Source organism: Protopterus annectens, chromosome 7.part0 (genome assembly GCF_019279795.1).
Source record: "Protopterus annectens isolate FY-2018-M chromosome 7.part0, PAN1.0, whole genome shotgun sequence".
Lineage (NCBI taxonomy): Eukaryota > Metazoa > Chordata > Ceratodontiformes > Protopteridae > Protopterus > Protopterus annectens.
In genome coordinates, this window is record NC_056739.1 from 907390978 (window position 1) to 907412901 (window position 21924).

The window sequence follows — 21924 nt, forward strand, 5'->3', positions numbered from 1 at the left end:
TAAAAAAGATTCCAGAACGAGATAAGGAAAAACTTGAAAACTGAATTACTATTAGTGAATTGGATGACGTACTTAGGAAAGCAAATGTTGATTCAGTGTTCGGCCCAGAAGGGCTATGGTATGTACAATAAATTTATAGACTGGCAATGAGAGTATTTTGTAAATGTACTGAATTAATGAATGTTTGAAAGAAGGGTTTGTTTATGAAGAGTTATGAAGTAAAATATTAAAATTTATATAGAAAAAAGATGAGAAGATTGAAATTAAACCAAAGAAAAAAGATGAAGGCAATGTAGGAACACCAGTAAACGAAAAAAATTGCCCAAACACCACAAGGGAAGCCCGCAACTCAACTGATAACTCAGAAATTTTTTTTTTTTTGTACTGTAATAAATTTTCTGAGTTATCAGTTGAGTTGCGGGCTTCCCTTGTGGTGTTTGGGCAAGATTGAAATTAAAAATGAAGACCCATCACACTAAATAATACATATAACATTTATGAGAATAATACAGAGGAGAATGGAAGGAAGGATGAGGAATATTATGGAAGAAATTATATATAGTATAAAAGAGAAAGGATGTCAAGAAATGTTATTCATTGTGAGAGAATTGTGGATGATGTAAATAAAAGGGAGGATGTGAAAATTATGGTAGGTAATATTAGCAAGGCATTTGATATAGTAGGACACATGAGCTTGTGAGATGTTGCAAAGTATGGAATACGTACTAGAATTAGGAGAGTGTGTATGTCAAAATAAGAGTCAAAGTGTTAGTGAATGAATGTTTAAATAAAGACATATGCATGAAGTGTGGTATAAGACAAATGATACCCCATGAGTAGAATATTATTTGCACTGGTAATGAATACGATAGTGAATGAAGTAGCTTAGAAGTGGTGATTCTAGTAGTTTTGGCATACATAGATTATATACAGTTGTAGTTGCTAAAAACAAAGTGTGGATAAGAGAAGTGTTGGTGTGCCTGAATGGATATTTAAAGTTAATGGGAATGACCTTGAATAAAGATAAAACTAAGAGTTTGTGTGATGTGAAAATTGGGGGGGGGGGTGTATTTTTCACTGAATGAAATGACTTTGCTAGGAATAAAATTTGGGAAAATTATGTAGTTGTAATGGACTAGGAGGGTTTGAAAAAATAAAGGAAAGAAATGTGTCTTCTGTCATGTATGTATAAATTAGCATTCAGAGAAAATGTTTATCTGGTGGCAAATATAGCATATATGTCACTGTGTATGATACCAGAAATATATGAAGAAGAAATTGTGAAACTGGTGATGTTAAGTTGTCTGTCTCGCCTTCATTCTTACTGGTTGGGTTTGGAGCCAATCCTCGGCTCCGACTCGGCCATCTTCAAAAGCTCGAGAGCTACTTACTGGCTCGAGGCCCCCCTATATCCCATGATGCCTGGTGCTAGATACCCAGATCTCGTTTGCCGCTTCTGCTACGAGGTTGCGTTTACTGGCTCAGGTCGTATTATTTCACTTTATTGATATTTATATAGAACCTTTTGTATATTATTATAGTTAGAATACTTAGTCTTCATACATAGTCGTAGTATTTGTTGGTGTTTAATCCCCCTTGAAAAGTCGTTTTCTTCTTAGAGAGTTTTCCCCTCCCTCCCCCACCCCTGTTTTCCTTTTTAAGGTAGCCGTTTTTACTTAGAGGCTTATCCATGTTTCCTTTTTTAAGCTAGAAAAATTTTTCATTAGAAATTGTGGTAGTTTACCCTTTCTTCTATTATAGAGTGTGTGTGTGTGTGCTGTTAGGGTGTGGTAACTTGTGTGGACTGTGTGTGTTTTTTTCTAGTTACCTACTTCCCTTTGCACTCTTTCTTTGTTTTTTGATATTTCCTTTACAAGAATGTCTAAAGACACGAAAGTGTCTGGATTCAAGAAGTGTGACTCATGCTGTCAGAAAATGTCACTGACAGATGGTCACACTTCTTGTGTCTATTGCTTGGGCGCTCTACACCTGCAGGACTCTTGTTCGGTGTGCCACGCCTTTAGTCCAAGAGTCCTGCAGGAGCATAGGAATAAGCTTAAGGATCACCGGCCAAGTCTCAGTCAGTGAAACCTTCCAAGCCATCGAAGCCGCCGGCTCCCAGTTCAGAGCCATCGTTGGGTGTGGCGTCTCCTTCAACTTCTGTTCCGGCTGGAACCGAAGTACCTATCTCCCAGCCAACTTTGGTTCCATCTGGAACCGAAGTACCTATCTTCCAGTCGGCCCCGACTCTGCTGTCGGAATCGTCAGGGAGTCGAAAACGCTCTAGATCACCATCCTTAGACTCAATACACTCGGCTCCGGGGTCGCCTTTATTGCAGTCGGAGCGAAGTCATCGATCCCACTCTTCTCGGTCTTCTAGGCTATCAGACCATGATTTGGAGAGAGTGGTAAGCAGGCTTTTAAAATCGCAGGCCCTGGCTAAAATGTTATCCAGCCCCCCTCATCAGGGTTCGGCTCCATCTGTCTCTGCAGTAGTTCCTCCTTCGACTCATTCCTTGAGCTCGGAGCTTGCTGGGGCTGGGACCGTGAGACCGTCGGCACCGATACCTACCCTTTCAGTTCCGTCGTCAACTCCAATCTCTTCCATGGTGCCGTCCTTGGAGGGATCTGGGAGCTGGGACTCCCTCGTCGGCTCCGAGGGGGCGAGTGGCATCGGACCCTTGTCCAACCCCGTTCTCCCTCTCGGAGCTTCGGCGCAGGTGAGTTCGGCTCCTACATCGGCTTCGGAGCCATCTCTCTTGGTGCCGGGAAGGATTCAGGTCTCTTCGGAACCGGAGCCTTCTCCGATATCGGGAAGAGGTGCCGTCGAGGTCATGAGGAATGTGCTGGCATCTGAGTCAGTCTCATGGTCAGCCTCATTGGCTCCTCCCCCCATGGTGCCTGCTCCTGTCTCTGCCCCTCCTCCAGACCCCAAGTGTGGGGAACAAGCACTCCAGGGCACCCCATTGGGTGTATCTTCCTCTTCCGAGGCCTCCCCTGTTCATTCAGAGGAGCCCCCTCAAAAGAGGAAATGCAAGAGGAAGCTTGTTGACTCCCCTGAGTCTGTCACTTCAGATACTGACTTGGAGGATTCGGAAGGGTCCCCGAGATCCCCCTCTGAGGATGTCTCTTTCTCAGACATCCTTGAGATACTTAGGCAGAGGGGGAACTGGTCTACCCTTAACCCTTCAGAGGATGAGTCAGTATTCCTGGATGCATTTGGTTCCCGACCCTCCACCTCTTGGGTGTCTCCGCCTTTTGATCCACTGATGTCTGTGGTGGCTCGGAAGGCGTGGTCAGCCCCAGACACAGTGGAACCAACCCCCTGAAGACCCACAAAATTTATTACTGCACCACATGACAAACAATTTCTGACTAAGGGTGTTCCCGTTGATGCCATGGTGGTAGCAGTGGCCACAAAAAAGGAGTTGGCTGAAACTTCTTCGTCTGTCCATCCCGCTAATAAGGAATCTAGGACGATGGACAGATATGGGAAGTGGATGTTTGCATCAGCGACCTTCTCCATGAGGTCGCTGAACTATTTGTGCCACTTCACCCTCCTTCAAAGGGATCTCTTTAAAGAGCTAGGAGATACCCTTCAAGATCCATCAGCTGTGGGGGTCCAGGCTAAGGTTACCTCCTAGCTGGCGATTCTTAATTCGCTAGTAAACTCCTCCATGCGGCTCATCTCTTACGCAGCCGATGGTGCGAGTAGGGCCGCAGGCACAGGCATGGCCTTGAGGAGGCATGCCTGGATGCGGTTATGTAACTTTGCGGAACCCTTCAGGGCGTCTTTCTCAAACACCCCCTTTGATGGTTCTGCTCTTTTTGGACCACAGATGAAGGATACCCTTACCAGGTGTGAGCAGGAAGGCAAGACTCTCTCTGCTGTGGGAGTCCGTTTTTCCACTCCCTCAAGACCGTATCCCAAGGGTCAGAAGAGTGGGAAGATGTGGTTCCGGAAACCCCAGGGAGCTTTGCCTGACACACATGGAGAGTTCCCCTCCAGGGGCAGAGGAGGGAACAACAATAGATGCTGCCCTCGGGGCAGAGGGGGTCTGCAAAATCAGGGCCAAAGAGAATCTTTCTCCGACAAGCCCTTCCAGCATCCCTGAGGTGCTGCCCGGCTGTCCACCTTCGGAGGCAGTTGGGGGAAGATTATCGCTGTACCCAAAAGCCTGGCAAAGTATAACACAAGACAGATGGGTACTGTCTATCATATCCGAAGGCTACAAGATCCCCTTCCTTCGCACTCCCTACATTCCCAACAAATCCCTTCCAGTTGTTCCACCCCCCAATCTAAGGGATCAAGCAGTTCAAGAAATTTCAAAACTGCTAAGAAAAAGAGCCATCCAGCCAGTCCCAGCAGACCAGCAAGAATCCGGAATTTACTCAAGGTTCTTTTTGGTACCAAAAAAGACAGGGGACTGGAGACCCATTCTGGATCTCAGCAGACTAAACAGGTCTGTTCAAAGAACGAAGTTCCGGATGGTCACGCTACAGTCCGTTTTACCCTTTCTGGGTCAGGACAATTGGATGTGCTCCATAGATCTTCAGGACGCGTACTACCATATCAAAATGGACAGACGCTCCAGAAGATTCCGCCACTTCCGAGTGGGAGCCAGTCATTATCAGTTCAGAGCTCTGCCCTTTGGTCTCACCGCAACCAGGGTGTTCACCAAATGTTGTCACCAAATGTTTGGCAGTAGTTACCGCTCACCTGAGATGGCAAGGATTCCAGGTGTTTTCATATTTAGACGACTGGCTCCTTACTGCTACCACCAGACATCACCTGCTGTGAGCCAGAGACTACACCATTCAAACTTGCTCCAAATTAGGCATCACAATAAATTTCGAAAAGTCTGCATTGTCGCCTTGTCAATCTATTACCTTTATAGGCGCAAACTTAAATACAAAGGACATGTCAGCGAGACTTCCATTAGACAGAGTGCTAGACATTCGCCGACATGTGCAGGTCTTATTAGGATGCAAATAAATTCAGGCCAGATTCGTCCTAAAAACCTTGGGTCTCATGGCAGCGGCTATCATACTAGTTCCCCTTGCTCATTTTCATATGAGGATTCTTCAGTGGATGCTATTCACCCAATGGTCTTTCCAGCAACTTCCAATGTCTCACAAGATAATGATCACACAGACATACAAAAACCAGCTTGCATGGTGGATGGTTTCCCCATCAGTACCCCGGGGCAGACCATTTGTTCTTCCTCCTCCAGTGGCTACGGTGACCACGGATGCCTCCCTGATCTGGTGGGGGGGCATTTTCAGGGCAGAACAGTCCAAGGCACCTGGCAGCCTCACGAGTACCATCTGCATATCAATGTCTTGGAGATGAGAGCTGTGCTTTTGGCGTTGCAAGCTCTTCACAACTCTCTTCCCACCAGGACCATTGCAATTCAAACAGACAATATGTCGGTAGTGTTGTACATCAACAAGCAGGGTGGAACCAGGTCCTACCCCCTATGTCAAGAAGCACTCAGACTCTGTCCGTGGGCGATCTCTTCCCAATGGTTTCTGATAGCAGCGCACATCCCTGGGAAGTCCAACGTTATAGCGGACAGGCTGAGCAGAGCAATTCTCATGCCTCACGAATGGTCTTTCAATCAAACAGTGGCGGACCAAATATTCCGCAAATGGGGTCAGCCTTGCTGTGACCTTTTTGCCACCCCCTTCAACAGCAAGTGCAACAATTTCTTCTCTCTCCTCCCTCTTCCCAGACACTCCCCCAGAGATGCTCTAGTTCACGATTGGCCTCAGGGACTTCTTTATGCATTCCCTCCATTCCCCCTGATCCCCAAATTGATGCAGAAAGCTACCACCTTGGGATGCAAGATGATTCTCATTGCCCCTTACTGGCCTCGACAAATTTGGTTCCCGTTCCTGCATCATTACCTTCTGGAGCAGCCCTGGACCCTGGACCCAGTTCCAGACCTCCTGATCCATCAGTTGGGCGGGCTGCACCAATCCCTTCAATCTCTCCAGCTCATTGCTTGGTTGCTCCACTTCCGACCTTAGCTAGGCTTCCGAACATCTCTCACTCGGTGTGTGAAATCATCTTATCATCGCACAAGTCTACCACTAGAAAGACTTATGCTAGTAAGTGGAAACGTTTCAATTTCTGGGCAGAGGCTAGGAATATAGATCCTTTTTCAGCCCCTGTGCACCATATTTTGGATTTTTTAGCGGAACATTTTCATGCTGGATCTTCTTCTGCCATGATTAGAGTTCAGTTAGCTGCAATTTCCAACTTTCATACAGGTCTATCGGATACTAGTATTATGTCCCATAAGCTTTGTAAAGCTTTTCTCAAAGGGACTACTTTACTCAGGCCCTCAGTGAGGGATCCCCCACCTCCATGGGATCTAAATTTGATTTTAGCTTCCCTGATACTGTCCCCCTTTGAACCGGCAGCTTCTTATTCCTTGAAGTTTCTTTCTTGGAAAAACCTTTTTCTGGTTGCAATTACTTCAACCAGAAGAGTTTCTGAACTTCAGGCTCTTTGTGTTTGCCATCCTTATCTAGTTTTCCACAATGACAGAGTTTCTCTCAGGACTAATCCTTCCTTCCTTCCAAAAGTTTTTTCTGACAATAATTTGAATCAGTCTATTGATCTGCCTGTGTTTTTTCCAAATTATTCCAACAAGGCGGAATACAAATTGCATCAGTTGGATGTTCATAGACAGTTATGCTTTTACTTGCATAGAACTAAGCAAATAAGAAAATCAGACCAGCTGTTCCTGTCCTATGCTGAGAGTAAACAAGGTCTACCTGTGTCGAAAGTAACCTTATCTAGGTGGTTGACATCTACCATTACATTTATATATCAGCTAAGGAATAAAGAGCTTTCTGCTAAACCGAAAGGTCACTCCACTAGAGCTCTAGCTACTTCAGTGGCTTTTCAGGCAAGATTGCCAATGGAAACTATTTGTGCGGCAGCCACATGGGCCAATCCTCATACCTTTATTTCACATTATAAGCTGGACATGGCCTCCAGGAGCAGAGCTGATTTTGGTTCCACTGTTCTGAAGAGTCTGTTCCGATGAGCCACCCAGGATTGAGGTGCTAGGGATGCTGCCCAACCAGCAAGAATGAAGGCGAGATAGACAACTTAACATTAAGAAGTTATGTACCTACCATAACGTTCCATGTTAGTTGTCTTCTTCTCGCCTTCTTTCTTGCGTCCCACCCTCCATCCCCCTATCCTAGTAGGCCGAGAAGAGTTCCTGATGTTTTTCTCACTGGCTGAGTCTTCTCTGGCTATTCCTTCTGACTAGTAGTCTCTCCAGTAGGATTTATGCATTCTAGGACAGGATTCCTGTATTGTTATTATTATTATTATTATGTCTGCAGTTAGACTTACCAAACGAGATCTGGGTATCTAGCGCCAGGCATCATGGGATATAGGGGGGCCTCGAGCCAGTAAGTAGCTCTCGAGCTTTTGAAGATGGCTGAGTCGGAGCCGAGGATCGGCTCCGAACCCAACCAGCAATAAAGAAGGCGAGAAGAAGACAACTAACATGGAATGTTATGGTAGGTACATAACTTCTTATTTTCTTTCATATGGGTCTCAAGATTAAATCCAGTGAAAAGAGGCATGTTGTATATGAGTGAAGATGAAGTGGGGTTGGGGTTACTAAATTCATTTGTTTATTCTGCTTTTTTTTAACTTGTATAGAATATTAAAGTGGATAAAGAAAGAGAATGAAAATTTAGTAGTGAGAATGTTTAAATGTAAGTACTAAAAATTATGGGATATGATGAGAAAAATAGAAGGAATATGTAAATGAAGAAATTAAAAATTATCAAGAAAAATGCTAATATGGAAAATAAAAACTGATGATATAGAGAAAGAAGAATGGGGTATAATAATGTGATGAAACATTATCATCATTATGCAAATTCATATGAATATTTTATTTTGTAAATCCATTTGAATAGTTACAAGAGAAAGTAATTAAATCCATTAAAGTAAAGAAAAATTGGTGTCTCAAGATAGTAGAGTGTCAGGATTTCCCATGGAGACTGGTAATAAGCTACCAGGAAAGTAAAACGTGCCAGGTAAAAAGCAAGCTGAAAGAATGGGTTTATTTTGTGGGAGAAACAGAATAGAACATGTTTTTTTTTAATGTAAAAGAGTGGTAAAACTCTGGAAAAAGTTTTGTGAGGAAAATGTTTTTGAGAATATTAATGTTGTAATAGAGATATGAATAAGATTATGTATGGGCATTATAAGAATAAGAAGAAAGAACTTGTGAGTAGGGTAAATGATGTATGTTATGTAATATGGATTATTTAGAATGAAAGATTGAATGAAATTTTGTTTATTTGGAAGTAGATATTTGTAGATATAGTGTGAAAAATCATATTATGGTTCTTGAATTTGTGGAGTGCAGTTAATAGAAGAATAGCAATGAGAATGTTATAAGAAAAGTGATAAATAGTAAAGAAATAGAAATGTGTACATATGTGTCTATTAATGTGTACATTTTGTAAATATGTAAATAATATTTTTTATGTTGTGTTAAATAAAAGACCCATACAGTTTTGGATAAGTGCTGTGTTTTGCATTCACCTGAGCTACCACCAACTCAGGCAGATGGAGCCTTGATTTAACATCTCATCCGAATGACTACAAACTCAGGAGGTTATACCAGTCATTAACTGAGTGGATATGCATTCATAAATTTGAAAAAAATACTTGTAAGATTAATAGGAGTATAATTTCCAGGGTAAATTGTGGTGTTGCTCTTGTAAAGTTGTGCTGCTGTGGCCATTGTCCACTCTACCAGGGCATAGGCTATGGAAAGGTTTAGGTTGCAGACGTTTAGGTGTGGTTGGGCTAAGTGTTGCTTTGCACTTATGACTAAACAGTCAGCAGTATTATTGGGCCACATGGAACTGGTGTTTTCATTTGGAAAGAGATGCTAGAACCTGTTTCAAGGTAATAAAGGGTGGTATGGGGAGAATATTGTGATGAATAGGTGTGGTTGTGAAATTTAATCAGAATTGATTTGTGAGTATATTAGCAATGATTTGGGAGTGAGAGTGGGATGCTGCATTAGAAATAAGCTTGATAAGTTTTCTTTTGTAACTGAGGATGGCCTCATGGTTAAGATTATAACCTTAGGCAAATGAGTGGCAGTCATTTAGCAGGATTTTCTACTGGTAATGCATGTAGTTTAAAACTTTTAAATCCTGGGCACCCAGATGTTGTAAAAAGGACTGTTTAAAACATGTGAATCATTAGTGGCAGCTCCAAAAGAAGGGGAATCATTATCGTTAGCTGAAACCTCACAGGATTTATTTCCACTGCCAACAAGTAGGAAAAACTCCTGTTTTTCAAGAAATAGAATGGAATCTACAGGGACCATCTCTGTAGTGAGTTTCAAGGAAGTGAAGCTAGGTCTGTCTGACTCAACACACAACTCTTAGCTAGATATTAGAGACAGTCAAATACAAAAGAAAAAAAAGAGCTTGACAAGACAGGAAAGGTGAATGAAGTTCAAAGTAAATGGTGTCACTAGTGTGATCGATGAAATAGCAGAAAAAATCCAAGACATTATAGTTAAGATAACCAGTTTAGAAATCATGAATAGCTGTGATACAACAATCAGCAAAATATGAGGGAAAATAACAAGCAGCAAGCTGACCAAATTAAAATTTTATAGAAAATAAAATTGGAATCTTCAAGTTTGATTAGGCAGCACTTAAAAATGAAATTGATTCTACAGAAAAGTTGAACACTGCCTTGAAATTCCAATTAAGCAGTTTTGAAACAAGAGCTGGATGGAATAATTAGTGTGTAATTGGAGTTCCAGATGAATAAGACAACAAAAAGACTAAGAACAGATGCTGACTTAGATATTTAGCAACTTGCTCGATCTTACAAACCTTTGATTTGACAGATTTCATATATCTACATCTACTGAAAATGAGAATAAATCTAGAAGAGTAATAGTTAAATCTTTTAGAGCTAGAGAACAGGAGCGAATTTTTACAGCTGCCATGCCTAAAATACAGATGAATTTTAATGGGGTTAAAATCCTCATATTCACTGATTTGCCTTATGAAATTTTGAAAGCTAAAATAACCTTTTCAGACGTTTGTACTGTATTATTGAAGAAAAATATTAAATCCACCTGTTACTAACAAAACTGAAAATAATATGAAAAGTAGTTCCAGTCATCTTTTCATCTGAGGCCAACTGTGAATTAGCTGCTTAAGGAATTATGTGAGCTTCAATTAACAGCTGGGGCTGTTCCTCCATGATACCTGCAATGGACATTATTTGGACTCATTTTCTTCTGTTTTATCTATGAACACATTTTCCTATCTACAAATATGGGTGTAGTGTTTGGAGTGTATATCCTTTGATTCTTTTCTTCTCTACAACACATACAAACATAAGCTGTTAATATGTATTACTGTACATACTTTTTAATGGCATTACTTAATATATTAATTGTTTGAATATAAACAAAGCATAAATCTTACAAACTGGGGAAAATACTGAAATTTATAGAAAGTGGTTTTGAGTGATTTTTTTTTGTTACGAGAATCTCACTGAGCTATGAGCAATGCAAATATTTGAAGAATAAATATCTGTGGATCAAAGAACTAGTTAATAGTTTTGGTCAGCCTAATTAGCTGATGCTTCGGTAATAATAAAACTGAATTGTTCTTTTATAGTAAATCAGAAATACCATGGGATGGAAGAAAGGGTTATTATGTTTTCACTAACTTTAGGTAACTATAAGATAATAATAGGTACTTTATAGGCACCTTTTGCTGAATATCATCTTTTTCTAGAAAGGTTACAATACTATATGAGACCTTTTAAGGCCTTCTTTCCTATAGTGCAGGTGAAATGTATGCCTTTGTTATAATGTCAAGTCAAGTAGACATGTTATTCAAATTAGTTTGTTATTAGATATGTTATTTATGTCATATAATGTGTTTCAAGAAGCAATATTCCATGGACCAGGGTATTTATCATGGTATGATCACTGTTTGTTAAGAATGCCTTTTTCAGGAGGTATCGTTATGAAACATTTAGCTAAAAGGAAATTTGTTTCCACTTAGTTCCAGTGTCCAGATTTTATAGAAACTGTCTAAAAGGAAGTAGCCAGTTTTTGGAAAAATAATGTAAATGTTCCAGTGTCGATTAATTGTAAATGGGGTGCCTTCAAGGTGATGACATATAGATGCATGAAAACATTTAATATAAATAATATAATTCAGAAAAAAATAAGTTAAAAGAACTTGATCAGCAGATTGGCATACTCAGTCTTTTGTGGACTGTTAACTACGACTACAAAGTTCTGTTGAAGGAAGTTCAAGATATAATATTTTCTAAGCATGTGTTCTACCAGTTGGATCAAGTAGTTAAACTTTTACATACTCAGTGCCGTGAACTTCTATATAAAAATGTTATACTTAAAATGCATGGAGAAAATGGTAATGTGCTTGTTAACCAGGATGAAAGTGGTACTATATTAAACACCTGTTTTTCAAAATTTTACAATAAAGAATGGATAAATTATAATAACAATATAAAGGAGTGGTTACTAGCCACCCCCAAGTTAAAATTAGGACTCATTAATCCAGAAATTATAATTCAAGAAATACATGATGCAACAAAAACTTTGAAACCAAATAAAGCTTCTGGAACAGATTGATATATAGTAGAATTTTACCAAGTAATTATAAATAATTTACCTCCCTTCCTGCATAAACTTGCAAATTTAATCCCTCCATTCATCCACCCACAAGCCCTTTTTCCTATTTTTGCACATGATGTCAGGGTGTCACTTCAAAAGTGACAGTCATCTATAACCAAAGTGTACATCGCTGGGTGACAAGCCTTGCCATGGTAGTTCTTCCACACCAACCACTCCTAATTGAAAGAAACTGAAGTCAATGAATCTCGCAGAAATATAGTTATTAAAAAAGAAGGGAAAGACGGCACAAAACCAGAACACTTTATACATATTTCATTGTTTAATGTAGATGATAAAATTATAGCAGAATTAATCAATTCAAAATGAATGCAACACTTATAAAATTTTACATCTTATGCAGTTTGGATTGTTCCTAATAGGGTAATGACAGAAGCAAATAACTTTATACAAGCAACCATTTGGCAAGCTATAAATGACCCTCTAAAATAAATTTTTGAATATAATTAAATTATGTGCTATTGAAACCTCTGATTTTATTAACAGAGAATGTATCTGGTAGGTATTAAAATAGCCTGAGGTTCCTTACCTAATTACTACTATTATTCAGAATGTCTGTGCTTTTTCAGAAGCATTAATTAAATTAAATCATAAATTATTGCCTAAAATCAAATTAACAACAGCAGCGAGACAAGGTTGCCCTCTAGCTGCAGCTTTATTTGTACAAGTAATAAACTCAGTACTCTACAGACTCCAAGAAACAGTTACAAGGCCTTTGGTGAGTAGAAAATAACTGTCCTTGTAACTTATGCAGATGATTTAATGATTATAACAACAAATTTTAATGATGCTATAAAATAGTCATAAATACATCGAACAAAGCTCATAACATAATAGGATATGAAATAATTTATGATCTAAAATGGATACAGATTCTCAATAATGAAGGATACAGATCCTCATTAATTAGTTTATGCAAGAAGATCATTTGTTGCTTATGCCAGCTGTAGCAGAAACAAAAATTCTAGATATTAATATAAAGGCCATAGATGAAAATCTGGTTCAGATCACATATTCATTGTACTTGCGAAACATAGAGCTTACTCTGAAAAATAGAGAATAGTTTCTTTTCTATGTTAGGTAAAGTTAATATTGTGAAAATTATGACACTTCCATTGATACTTTTACTTATGCAAAGTTTATTATCTCCTCCTGGTTCCAAATAGATATATCAAGTAAAAAGAACCCTTGTAAAGTTTTTTATAGAAGAGTGCAATGCGTACAATGCCATGGAAAGTAGTGACTGCTCCACTTAAGCAGGATGGTCTGGTGATGTCATATATTTATTGAGTTTGCTTTAGTCAATGTCTTTGTAAATATTACAAATTTACAATATTTAGAAAAAATAATTTATGAAATAATAAGAACTAAGGTAATAAAATCAAGATGCCCAATTCCAAGACTACTGAAATTACACTCTCCAGACTTTGTGATTAAAAACCATTAAAGTCTTTATATATCACAAATAATAACCTTCTAATTCAGGACTTTAAAATACCTTGGGAAAATTACCAAGTTATAATCTGTTTTCCTATAATTGAATATATAGCTCCAGCAATTCAAGGCTGATGTATTCAGAGTTTCAAAATAAGATGCAATACCTGAATCTGCTGTTGTGTCAGTAAAGATCTGCATATGGATAATGGGAAGCAGTTTATTTTAATAAGAACAATGTCTGTGAATAGGACAATCCTCCTTTGTAACGGGTGAGATTGTGGAGTATGTTAAAGAAAGTAAGGATAGGGCAGTGAATATGGCACTTTCTCCATACAACCCTGGGTGGTACTGCACTACCTTGTACTGAGCAATTAACAAAACTGCACTCCACACATTAGACCAGACCATGGAAGGAATATATGTCTATGAAATTATTAAATAACCCATTAATCTTCAGATTCTACAATAAAATGGTCAATTTATTTGGAAAATACTCTAATATCTTAAACCATGAATTCATTAATGCAAAAATGCAGATAACTTTCACATACAGATTCAATGGCAAAAGAATCCAAATAATATTAACCTAGGGAAAGTCAATTGGTAGACATTTTTATGTACAGTGCTCACTTAAGAGGAGTGGGTGAAAATATAAATGCAGTTTTTATGTATAACAAATTGGTAAGAAATAGATCTATTCCATTTAACATCGTATCAGATGTGTACATCTCTCCTCATACATTATTTTTAATGCATGTTAATGAAACCTATGCATACTGGCATTGACAATATAAGACAACTGATTTATATTACTATTAGTGGGCCTGTGAATAAATATATCAGCACTGGAACAAAATTCAAGAAATTTTATAAATTTTAACTAATATTAAAATTCTATTTTCTCCAGACATGTACCTGTTAAATATGTTACATATTGTTCCTAGATTTCACAAGCTCAAAATTGTTTTGGCAGCAGTGGTTACCAAAAGGAAAATATTAGATTGTTAGAAAGCATAATTGATTAATTGGTGAAAATTGTACGATGAATATGTTAATTTGTCATTAGAAAAGTTAAGAACATAGTATATATTTTTTGTATTGTGAATTTGAACACTAATATGTATTCTTATGTATGTGTTGTTCCAGAGTATATTTTTTTCTCTTTCTTTTTCTTTCTATACGTTATAATAGTGAATGAATGACTTAGTTTTTTTATATGTAATATAAATAATTTTTCAATAAATAAATTATTTACAAGTCTTAAAATCAGCTTGCCACAAAGGCAGAATAATTTCAAGGTCTGTTAACTCTGGTGTGGAAGCTGAAACATATTTTATTTGGTATTTTAGTTGTTTCTTTTTGCCTAACATTTGCTTGTTAAAATTTCAGTGGTCTTGTTAAGTGCTTTGTGAGAGGCCAATGTAATAGTGCTGAGATGAACTGAGTCTGTTTGCTGATAAATAAAAGAAAAAAAAGTATTTCCTTTTTAAACACATCAATGATCATTATTACCCACTGTTTCTGGTTTCAAAACAGAGAAAAATGTAATCATGCATCACAGCCAGATGCTCACTGAAGTACAATATCCAGCAGAATAACAATTCTGAAGACCCTGTTTTCTTCACTGTCCAAAGGAAAAATTCCAGTGCCAATCAGACTTAAATATATTTTCCGTACGAGTCATTTTACTTTCATTACCAAAGGTTCAAATTCATTGTCTAGTAGCAGGCTGCTCTAAGTATACTTTAAAAGCCCAACGCAGCAAACTTTCATTACATGGTGATTCATTTTAAAAAACAAAGCTGCTTTTCATTATCATGCAGGAGATGAAATTGATACACAGACTGTTTTTATCCAGGACATGTTTAACCATTATAGACAGCAGTACATTTATGGAATATGTAAACAAGAAAATAATCAAATCCTTATAGGTCAGTAAAGACAGAATTCAAGTTTGAGAATGGACCTCGGATATAAAAAGTTCATATTTCAGTTTATAAATCCATCTAGTTGATACTGTGAACAGAAAGGTTTCTTCACTCATAAATAGAAGCTGAATACATAGGTGTTTTCATCATGCTGCACAGTTATAGGGTTTACCTAAGCAGACCTGTTTGCTACATAACACAACAATCAAGTAAAAGTTTTTTTTTCTACTTTTATGTTGTGTTTGAGTACAGTTTGAAAAATAAAGATTTATTCATTCCATGGATGTAGAAATGAATGCAAGTCCCCTTCATTTTCTTTTAATTCCCGTGAAAACAAGGCAAGGCTAATCTAATTTGATAGTTCCGTCTTGGGCAAGATAACATTGTTATTCACTGGTACTGAGTCTGACCTTTGTAACCATGCACATCACCAGGTCTGGTCTAATGTGTGAAGTGCAGTTTTGTTAATTGATCACTACAAAGTAGTGGAGTACCACACAGGGTTGTATGGAGAAAGGGCCATATTCACTGCCCCATACTTACTTTCTTTCACGTACTCCACACTCTCACCCCTGTTAGAAAAGAAGATTGTCCTATTCACAGGCATTGTTCTTATTAAAATAAACTGTTTCCCATTATTCATATGCAGATGTTTACTGACGCAACAGCAGATTCAGGTACTGTATCTCATTCTGAAACTCTGAATACATCAGCCTTGAAAGTACAGTTTTGTTTTGCAGTGATAGCTTTACTTCACAAGTTTTTTTATATTTCTTAAAAAAAGCTAAAATGTTTAATATGACGGTCCCTTACACAGAAAAGAAAAATACAATTTGTTTCCTTCAATTATAAGGGTGGCCGCGATGATGCAGCGGTTAGCGTTGGTGCCTCAGAGCAAGAGGTTCTCTGGTTCGATCCTCGGCTGGGGTGCCATCTGTGCGGAGTCTGCATGTCTTCCCTGTGGTCATGTGAGTTTCCTTCGGGTGCTTCGGTTTCTCCCACATCCCAAAGACATGCTGTAGGTGGATTGGACACTCTAAATTGGCCCTAGGTGTGAGTGTGCCTTTCTGTGGAAGGTTGGGCGCTGGGCTGGCAACTTGACACCGTAAAACTCCACTGCCAATCATGAGCGGACAGGTGATCCACTGTGGCGACCCCTAACCGGGAAAAGCTGAAAGAAGAAGAAGTTTCCTTCAATTATAACTCAAGATCCAGTTTCTTTATTTTGACTAATACTTTGATTATTGGATTATCTAAATTGTCTTTTATTTAAGTTTAACGGATGTGCAGCACCCTCAACTTGTGTAGTTGGTGTTCCAAAGAGAGCAGTACTCCCTTCTGTTAAGGGGTTCCTAAGCAAAGTCCTTTACTTAAAATCACCAAGACTATTTATACCTTTCCTTTGGACTTACAATGTATAGTGCTTATTTACTTCTGTATACGATCATTTATAATAGAGTTAAATGTATTTTGCATGAAAACACATTTCTTCTTGTCTACAGTTTTGGCATAAATTTTGAATCACAGGTTTTATGGTATATACTGTCTTACTTGATATCCCTAAATAAAACCATTCTTTGATATTAATTTGTACTACTTTTTCTCAGTCAGAATATTCAGCTAATGGTCTTCTGATTTACAAGAGTAACAGATAACATTATCTGCTTTGGCCATACATACAGAATCACCCCAGAAATTGTAATGGATATCTTCCTTTTATTTAGAGAAGTAAAAAAAAGGCCTATGAGTCAGTAAGCACACACTTTCTAAATATTTGGAACACTGAACAGTTGTTTGCGATCACAGCTGCAAAGCATCTTTGAAGGAGCCCATCCCAGTAGCATAAAGAGATAAAGCCCTAACTATGACCCAGATGACCTATGTTTCAACTAGTATCATGGCAGCTGGAGGATCCTTGCAAGGGGATAATTCCAGTGAACTCCTGTCACCAGCTCACCAATCCCGGGGCGGGGGCACCAGTGGTTTACTGTTCATCTGCGCTGCATAGTCGAGCACCACTTAAGCTATGGGCTGGCATGTGTAGTTTCACTTACATCCACTTGAGTAGCAATACTGGTAGAGCCCACTGAAGGTTGCCACTGGGATGGGGTTATGGCCATAAGAAAAAAAATTTCCATTCATGGATGCTGGCAGGACTTTCAGTGTATTCCATTCCTTGCTCCCAGGGAAAGAATGAACCATAGGGTTATCATGCAGTGGAGATGAAATAACAAACTGAGTAGCTGGAAGGGATTGCTTGATGGTCAGTTGGAGAATGGACCAAAAAAAAAGTACCTTTGAAAATATAATTTGTGTAAGAGTGTCATGTTCTTTTATACATTCTGCAAAACCATAGGATGAAATTTTGTACTTATTCAACAATTCAGTATTTTAGTTATACAGAGAGTTTGTGATCTGTCTGTATGAGTCACTACTTCTCTTTAATTAATTTTAAGTGTTTCATATTTGCTCTACTATGCACCAAACTCACTGTGGGAATTGTTATATAGTTTGCACATTTCTGTAATTAGCATGCTCTTTATAGTATATATATATATATATATATATATATATATATATATATATATATATATATATATATATATAATGTGTGTATATATATATATATATATATATGTGTAAAACATTAGACCTTTTCTAGGATGATGTGCCTTTCCATTTTTTAGATTTCTTAGGTCATGGTTCATACAGCATTATTTATTCTTCCAGCTGTACATTACTACTCACCTGGTTAACTATTAAAAACATTTCTGCCACTCAGAATAAATATGATAAGGCCTAGGAGTAGGAGTCTGACACTGCTATGAATGTTCTTTACACTAATGCTGTTTGTGCAAAGTAAAATCTCTGAAGCCACTTTAAGCACTAAAGGAGTTTGCACAGTTCCTCGCTGTTGTAAGACCATGGAGTTGATACGTGTTTTGGGGGTACTGAGGTATGCCCCCTACATGGGGGTCTGCAGGGTGTTTCCCCCTGCAAAACATAACAATTTTAGGTTTGCTAGAAATGGTTTTCAGTGTTTTTTTTTTTTGTTTGCATAAAAAGCACTCATTGGAATTACTTTTATCGAGTCAACATGAACCTCTTGGGGTTGTACAATAATGCTGTGTTACTGTGATCCTTTCCCAAATAATATAGTACAGTTGTGGTTAAGTATACTCACTTTAGCAGTATATCTCTGAACAGAGATCACTGTACTAGTAAAGCTACCTTCCTTCATCATTTTATGAAGGGTGTGTATAGTATGTTTTTAGTGTTTCATTAAACTACTAAACAGTTTCATTATTTTTATTTTGTTTATATGTTGTTATTCTAGAAAATTAACTATTGCATTCTTAAGTGCCTATAAAGACCAGAAAGGGAGTGAATACCTGAAGAGAGTTCCTGGATACACTGGCTGTATAAGACTGCCAAACACACCAACCAAAGTACCATGGAATGGTGGTACAGAACTGGCCTGAGTACTCATAGGAGGGTAGCTAAAAAGATAAGTGAGGGTTATGTTAGTGAATGTTTACCGTTGGACTCTGTCTACAAGAGATATGGGGGACAGCCCCAGGATGAACGTATGATTTCCCAAACAATAGTCAAGGTTATGTTTTAATAGGGTTAGGGATGGACTCTCCAAGCATTAACAAAAAGACTACGATATACTATCACACATTAGTTCTTCATGTTCATCCTATACATGAATGTATTCCAGTATAAAATTTGTATTACACTTCATGTTCAGGAAAGCCATTCCATGCATCTCTAACTCTCTCTATTTTAATTATCACTTCTGAGATGTCTTCAGATTGTGACCTTATGCTGTTACCTAGCTTTACTACTAAAAGATGTAGCTCTCTTAGATTTTATTAATTCTTTCGAGATACTTCCTTTTTCTGTCATGCTCTCCATCTTACATTCCTGTTTTTAATGGTAAAAATATTAATGTCTATATTCACAGTTGTCAATTGCCCAACATACCAGACATAAGAGGAGTATGTCTCAGATGCTGGGCTACTTTTGATGTGATTCATGAAATGCTTGCCAGGGTAGCCTTTCGGATCTTTTATCCAAGACCTGGAGAGGTATGGAAGTGTGAGTAACTTGCTTTTCAAAAAAAAAAAAAAGGTAGAGACTCTGCTTAAATATTTGAGTTACACTTAGTGACCTGTGTGGTAACTTTTATGGTCTGCTCCATCTGTTCGCATTTTTAAGTTTGTTCTAGGACCTTAGTCTTGTTTATTAACAGTTGTGGAAAAATTGTTTTTCTGTGTTATTCTGCACTTATGTTTCCACAAGTAGAATTACTTGTAAAAACTATCCATTTGTATTTTAAACCCTGCTGGCCTTAAACTGTAATAGAAGGTCATTAGTGAGAGAATTGTCTCTGCTCCAGTTTGTGCTTCAGTGCTTTTATATTCTGCTTATCTTTTACCTGCTTAAAGCTACATTCTTTGTCTGCCCTGTCCCCAACTAGCACATTAAGCTGAAGTTTCCGAAAGAGGTCCAGTATTGTCGTTATTTAATTATTTGCTTCTCTAGCTTCTTGGTTGGTTTTCCCCAGCCCTCCCACCTTTATTGCTAGTGTTTTATAGTAAAGCTCTGTTTGTGACCTCCACCCTTTTTGATAATCTGATTTCAAAAGTCTCTTCCTCCCGTCTCTTTGCTATAGACTGTTGTATAATCTATTTATCTCTTTCCACCCATTTTTTTTCATAGATCCACAATACTGAGTGCCCATCCAGCAAACCAGTATTGCACTTGTGTAAATCTCGTTTACTACATATTATCCCCTACTCAGTTTCCAGGAGCTCAACAAAGCTTGGAGTTGTAGCCTGCATTCAAGTAGTGTTTTACTTTTATCCAGTGCCATCCAGGCAAAGTCAAGTTGCTTTGATTGCTGATTTGCACTACAAGTTATTTTAAGTGATCACTACTGTTTCCTGCTTTTATGTGTGCATTTCACTTATTTTTTTAAATGCACTTCTTCACACTTTTACTGCTGTCAAGATTGCATTCAACAAGGGATTTCCAGCTAGATTTTTAAGGGGTTTGTGGCAGCATTGCGCTTGTGGGTCCCTTCTACTGTGTTTTTTACATTAGGTGAACAAGGTTTACTCATCTTGTGGCAGGAGGTGTTTTTGTGGTCTATCTGAGTTTGAACATACACAGAAGGACTCCCAGTGCTGTCTTTTTATTGGCCAGAGGGCTCATTAGTTAGTTTTCTGTTTTTTTTTTTCTGTACTGCTAGAAATTGTACGTGTTTGCATGGGTTAGCAGTGCCCTGTACAGTAGCAACACCTAGAAAGAATGGTTCATAAAACTGTACCCTGTAAAGCAGCAGTATAGCACAAATACTTTGTGTGCCAACAAGCTTAGAGCAGCTAGTTGGGAGTCAAATGGCAATACCTGCAGATTTATATTGTGCAAACATTAAAGTTAGTAGAAAAAAAAACAACACTTAACACAACACATACTGTCACTCTCAATGGAGCTCCAAATTCTAAACCCCTAAGTCAAGAAAACAAACTTCTCAGAACTCTGGTCATAGGGGACTCCATTGTAAGATATATTGATGCCCCTCTAACCAGACTGAACAAGTAGATAATAACTGTTAGTCACGTATCTGGAGCCAGAATCCACTAAATCAAGCATGCACTCAAGTCAGTACACCACAGGCACCAGTCTGATTCCATCACAGTCCTAATAGGTGTGAATGACTTGAGATGTACCTCCCTGTACTATATGAAGAGAAACATTATGGAGCTTTCAGAATGTCTGTCTCAGGCTGCTATGAGCCTAGCATTGAGCAACATATTACCATAACTAAGGACGATGCCACAATATGAACAAAAAATGATTGATTTCAACAACTGGCTGTCTTCTGGTGTCATTCTAAGGGGATCCAACATTTGTCGTCTAAGGATAGTCTGCACTTCTCCCTCTCTAAGCTTTCAAATACTGGCTAAAACTTTATCCGCCCCATAGTGCCTTTTTTAGGCAATGCCAGATTGATAAATCTGCCAATGTAGCAAAATTAATTCAACTGAAAATCAGGGGTTTAACTGCTCAGTGCCAGGAGCCTAAAGAGAAAACTGCACTCCCTCCAAGCCCACCTCACATTCAAGAATGTAGACATCTGTGTAGTTACAGAGACATGATTTAAACTGGCAGAAAGTACCCCGACAGTGCAAGGTTTCAGTGCCTTCCACACTTTTAGACCAGTAGCCGCACAGAAAAGGGCTAAAGGAGTAGGTGTCTCAATATATGTTAATAACAAGCATACATCTAGGGTGGTCGAACAGGATGATGCACTGGAGTTTCTCCTTGTGTAGGACACCATAACAAAATCATTTACCATATCCTAGCCAGCTATAGGTCATCCTCCATGTCCCAAGAAGCTCACAGTGCATACTTAGACCTACTGACGACATTTGCCTTCCAACCTAACACTCTACTCATGGGAGAATTTAGTTACCCCTGTATAGACTTGAGAATGTTGTATATCCTCAAATCAGCAGGCACAAAGATTCCTGGACTTTGTAAATGCAAACATCCTTGACCAAATAGTGAATACACCCATTACAGGCTCCAACATACTGGACCACTCACTTAAAAATCTAGGAGAACTCTGCACCCCCCCCCCCCCCCCCCCAAGTCTCATCCTCTCTGTTAAGGGCCGACCTAAAAGCTGTCTCTTTTGAAATCAAAATCAACTCTGCAATCCCTTTAGAACCAGTAACAGGAACTATTCCAAGGCAGATTATCTTTTATTAAGTGATAGATTGCTAAAA

General features: G+C 38.5%; 1 protein-coding gene across 1 annotated transcript in view; it reads left to right on the plus strand.

The window, feature by feature from the left end:
- Positions 1–21924, plus strand: part of CACNA1D (calcium voltage-gated channel subunit alpha1 D) — a 5051180-nt gene that overhangs the window by 4603903 nt on the left and 425353 nt on the right. The window lies entirely within an intron of this gene.